The 5,783-nt window shown below is 38.5% G+C and overlaps 1 protein-coding gene across 1 annotated transcript in view; it reads left to right on the forward strand.

The window, feature by feature from the left end:
* Positions 1–5,108: 5,108 nt before the first annotated feature.
* Positions 5,109–5,783, forward strand: part of FANCC (Fanconi anemia complementation group C) — an 87,973-nt gene continuing 87,298 nt past the window's right edge. Inside the window, exon 1 of the mRNA XM_009273047.1 lies at positions 5,109–5,183. The gene's annotated coding sequence lies outside the window, so the exon portion shown is untranslated. The remainder of the gene's footprint in view (positions 5,184–5,783) is intronic.

Genomic DNA, 5,783 nt, shown 5'->3' on the forward strand with positions numbered 1-5,783 from the left:
TCGGTGCCCTCCCTGCGGGAGCTGGCGGCGAGGAACCGGCCGGAGGGGGCGGGCCGACGTCGACACCGAAGGGCCGAGGCGAGTCGCCCCGGCCCTCCCCAGGGCTTTCTGCTCTGCCAGAGGAAGGTGGCTGTGGCGCTGAGGCCGGTGCAGCGCTCGGTTGTACATCCTGTGAGCTGTATACCGAGCGTCTCGCCCCGGGACTTCCCCCAGCTGCTTCCCGAGCTACTGCTACCTCACTTGTGAGGTCGTTGTTTGGTATTTCATGCCTTGGTGCCACTGTGCCTCATTCTTGCTTTAACGCAGGGGGAAAGTAGTTGTGTTGTACTTCCCCAAACGAGGGTTGAGGCTGTCGGTGAGAACGCCGGTTAGGCTGTCGGAGATGGGAATGGCTGGTGAGAAAGGAAATACGTGGGGCCGCATGCACGTCCCAGTTAACAGCACTTGGTCAATATCGGCCGGTACTGAAAACACTTAAAAGGAGAGAGACTTCCACATCTGCACTGCCTGCATCTTGCTATTCCCCTTCGTTCTAGGAACTTTGGAAACCGAGTGATGAAATGTCCTTTTGTGATACGTGTACGAGATCAGTGCAACTATAATACATAGATACCTTCCTAAATGGTTTACAGAGAGAGGGATTAAAAAGTTTACAGCTTTGTTTCTGATTTAGCAGATGCGCCAGCTTTTGTACTGTGCAATCTGACACTTGCAGACATCTGCTCTAGTGGAGGAAATCCAGTACAGTGTGCATTTACAGTATACTGTCAGTTAGGGTAGCTGGCCTTTTATTTAAACTAAAGATTAGGGAGGACCAATGCCTCGTAATTGTTGGGAGAGGTTGCCATTTTTATTTTTGGTTTTGGTTCACAAATGTAGGTAATGAAACCGCTACCTTCCACTCCTCTCAAAAATTTTCCAAATAGCCATTTTTGATGTGGAAGAATAACTAAAATGGGGTAATGGTTAGTGCTCTATGTCACAGTGAAGAATCCTTTAGGTAAAATTTGTGGGACGTAACATTCTAGCGACGGGCCTTTGAAAACCAGGAGAATCTTAAGAATTTAGGATTTTTTTTCCAATACATAATTATAAGGATCTGAAGCTTCCCCCCTCCTCCCCCTCAGTGCAAACTCTATGATTTTTGTAAAAGGAAAGCATTCTTGTCTGCTGCTATTAAACGAAGCAACATTCAGTTTAGTTTCTGAGTTAGATGGATTATTTGCTGTGTTACTTGTTTTTATGTTAATCTTCCCTTCTTTGCTCAAGGTTCAAAAATTCTGTCATAAGAATTCATCATCATGTGATATTTGAAACAAATTGAGATACTTATCAAAGTATATTGTGAGCTACTGACAGATCTATGAAAATCTTCTGTCTGTTGAATTTTGGCATTGCTGGAAAGCCCTCTTGTTTATGGTTTTTCCCTCCCTGTTGCAGTCCCTCTTCCTCCCTGTGTGGATGTTTGTTCACTACTGCCATCTCTTGGATAGAGGCAGGCCTGCTGAACATTTATGATGGTTGTCCTCTAGTGATTGGTTTGTAAACAGAATATAAATGCTGCTATACTTGCCCCTCAGTGGAGACTTGTCTTTAGAGAACATGGCAGTTGGAAAGGCTGAGTCAGGAACAGATCCTGAAGGTTATCTTTTCACTTACAGACATGGATCAAGTTTTGATAGTAATTTCCATGCTTTTTATCTTCGTTTCCTTGGGAAATGAGGTCTGTGTGATTCCACATCTTCATGTCTTTGCTTACTAGGAATTGAACATGTTAGTCAATTTTAACCAAGTTTGAAAGCGGGATAAAGGTTTGAAAACAATTCTAGTCCTATATATTTTCTAAAAATTGAGGGAAGGGTCAAAGAGAGAGGCTGTTGTTCCACGTTTTGTTTGGCAGTAGTCCTCCATCTAGTCAGCACATGCTTATAGGCCAGCTGGATGGTACACACATGAAATTAACCATAGGATACCATGGGTGAAAGTGTCATAAGGGACACCAGTGGCAGCAGGGGTTTTAAGGATGATGTTATGGAGAGTTCAAGCAATAAAGGATACCCATTTGAAGGTACTAGACACAGTTGTTCTGCTGTTACCGGAGCAGCCTTGTGCACTCAGCATACTTTTAAACCATAGTTTCTTTTCTTTCTTTTTCCCTAAGCTATATGTTTCAGTATACACACCTACAGTTGTGAAGGTGCTGTTTTTTAAAAAAGATGTCTTTCAAAAGATGGGTGAAGGATCTTGTGAAGGGTGAACGATGGGTGAAATAATTTTTTCCTGAAATAATAATACAGAAAATGTTAGAGTCCTTTGGTATACGTGGAATCATTTTTCACATTTACAGGAAGGTGCATATATTGCGTGAGATTAATCCCAAATAAATATCTTCAGTCTTCAACCTATCAGATTTTTTTTTTTTTTTAAATTAATGCAACATATTTTGTGCCCACCTGATCTAAAAATGCGCAAAAGTATGCCAGGTTGTAAAGATCTTATTATGTGTATAAACAGTAGAACAGCTCTCAAAAATCAAGTCAAATCTTGAATGAAACAATTTAACTTTCACCAAGAAGGGTATTCCCAGACCAAATTTTCTGGTCAATGTTATCATAAATGACTGTCATTAATGTTGCTAAAATGAAGACAGTGGTAATGCTCATTAAAAATCGGTATTTTCTTTAATGTAGCTTTGGAATTAAAAAATCCTTTGTGTCTTGAAACTTGGCAGCACATCCCACCAATTTCTGAGACCACTTTAGGACCACATAGTTAGTCTACTTGTAAGTTGCAGGAATGTAGAATATGTTAAATATTTTCTCCTTGGTGAGGGCTAATAACTTTGGAGGTATTGCAAAGGTATTTAAAAATTAGTAAAATATTTCTATAGTAAAATGCATAACTAGTACTGATTTTTAGATGGCTGTGACAAATGGTGTGGGATGATTTGGAGTTGAACATTGTATTCCTAATACAAAAATACTCTTTATTAGTATTATATTAATCATGAACTAATTAAACATAAACATAAATTAATCATAAATAAACCATAAAGAGAAATCTACATTAATTTAACAATTATAATCTAAATCTTCTAAATTTTGAAATTTTTAGTTACAGCTTCTTTAACATCTTTTCAAGAGTGCTTTTACTCTAACTATGTAATGGTAAAGGATGGACTCACATCAGACTTAACACTATTTGCAAGAGGTTTCTGTTACTGTTTTTTTTAATTGTCAGCCTTGCATATGGTTGCAGGGTTCTGACATAGAACTTCTGCATGTATTTTTAACTTCTAATAGAAATTCTGTAGGTAAGCAATGCCATGAGTTATATTTTCATAAACTTGCTAGTCATTAATTATACAGATATTATTGGACACAATCTAAAGACAGATGACTTGCTCAGATGTAATCTGCGCAGCATCAGTTATGGTAATCTCGCGAAATAAAGTCCACAAGGCTACTGCAGCACAAGGAACTTTGTAAATCTTTGAGAGGAATAAATTCTTTTTACTTGCAAATGGAGCATATAATGTTATCAGGCATGTATTTTTAGTTTGATTTAAAAAAAAGTAAAAAAAGCACACTGTACTGTTAAACGATTTAAAAAAAAAAGAGTAAAAAAAGCACACTGTACTGTTAAACTTTAAAATTAGAGCAGTACTAATCAGGCTCCTGTAGAGGTGAAGTAGAACAGGCCTTGGAAACTTAAATGACTTCTTTAGTGTAATGTGTGAGGTGTGTCAGAAGTGAGAATCAGACTCATAGGCTTCTGATTCCTGGAGCCAAACTGCAAGGCTGTACTTCCTCCCTACTAGTAGATTCGCTAGACGTGTTTATTTTATAAATCTTGATTAACTATGTGACAGTATTGAAATATTCCAAACAGTGACTGTAATAAAGTATCGTAATATACAACTAAATTGACATATATGAGCGTCCAAGGAGAAGAGGCCAAGAGACATACCACTAGCTAATACTATTTTCCTATGTTGTACATTAAAAGTTTTCATCTTTCATCAGCTGACCCAAATTCATAAGGAACTCCCTTTTCATAGAATACCAGAACTATATAGCTTTAATGTCATGCCAAGGGTGGCATTGCTAAATTGTGAGTTTTTCATGAACAGATGCGACAAAAATCCCACTGGCAAGTCACAGGATCCACTATTAGCCCGTTAAAAAGTACAAGCGCATAGAATATGCAGGAGTAATTGACTGAGAATTCCCCAAATCAATGCCTCATCACTTTGAATGTCAGTTCCCTGTCTCCAGCCTAAATGCCCACATAGCTAATTGTTGCTGCAGTATGAGTTTGACTGAGTGAATCACTGAAAGCTTTTGCTCTAGATGTTTCTGAGGAAACATCTCTTCTTGTTTGCAAAGAATGAATAGCCTGATTTAATGCCTGTGAATAGCATGAAACCTTGTCAATGGACTTCAGGGACAAGTGTCTGTGGGAGTGTGTTAAAATAATGTACAACAAAAAGGTGTAAATGTTGATGTGGATGTCATGAAGTTATTTTTATTCTTCTGAAGAATACATTTTTCTTTTTCTGTCAGGTACTCTAGTGCCACAAATACATCTTTATTCAGAAGATTTTATTCTGTGGCTATTTCTGGGTGTGAGTAGTCAGTGACAGAGGGGAGAAAAGTATGAGACTCTTTGCTAAGTTTTTTTTCTTAATGCCAAAGAGAAATGCATTCTTTCATTTGCAAACTTGCTTTCATTGTATGTGGACTACGTGAATGCTTTTCACAGAATTTCAGTAGCCTCAGTTGATGTTAGAATAAATACGTATCACTTTTACTTACACTTATTATGCTGTCACTAGAGTTCATACAAAAGTAAGTATGTATAATAAAAACTGGAAAGAAAATACTTTCCCATGATTGTTGTGTGGTCATTTTCTTTTTGGTGGCATATTGCCCTTCACCATTGCGTAAACCATTGTGTCATGCTTGAGGAGCTTAGGTTGAATAATAGATTATCTTTGAGGAAATCCTTGAGAAGCAGTGTTGTCTAATGGGCTAGAACATATGAGATTTGTGTCTTTTATCTCTTTCTGTCATTTGTTTCCTCAGTGACTTTGGACAAATCATTTTCTGTTTGTGCCTCTGTTGCCTTACGCTTATGTAGAAATGCTTTAACTCTGCAGAGCTGAAGAATTTCCGTGAAAGGTATGTGCTTCATTACTAGAGTAAATATTAGAGGTTCTTAAAAAAAATGGTTCTAGAGATTTTTGGAGAAAAAGAATTCACTTAATATAAGTAACACAACTCTATGCACTGTATGAATAGCTCTGGTTATCAATACCATAGGCAGTATTTTAACTGATGGTCAAATATTTGCCATAAAGAGTTTGGACCATGTGTCTCCTTTTCTTATATCTGTGTAAGTCAGGGGTAAAGCTTGAATTTAGCAAAGTTGCATGGCTATTAAAGAAGCATAACTGTTGGAAATAGGAAGCTCTTTAGTGTTAACTTACAATTTAATTGAAGAAAGAAAGTTCAGTCATTCTTCTCTACGTCTAAATAGATTGTGTCCCTGTCCCCGCCCCTCCCCCCCCCCCCCCCCCCCTGCCGCTCTGAGCTTGCCAGCCACTTGTTCCCCTGCCCCCGCCCCTCCCCCCCCCTTCCTTTTTTTTAGACGGTGAAACAAAGGTGAGTACTTTCAGACCATGCTACCCATTTGCAGAATCTTCTCTACAGCTTAGTTGGAGGAAGATGATGTTCTGGCAGGAACTTTTTTAGACTCCCCCGCCTCCTTGTAATTTATTT

Source organism: Aptenodytes forsteri, unplaced genomic scaffold, assembly GCF_000699145.1.
Source record: "Aptenodytes forsteri isolate BGI_AS27 unplaced genomic scaffold, ASM69914v1 Scaffold154, whole genome shotgun sequence".
Lineage (NCBI taxonomy): Eukaryota > Metazoa > Chordata > Aves > Sphenisciformes > Spheniscidae > Aptenodytes > Aptenodytes forsteri.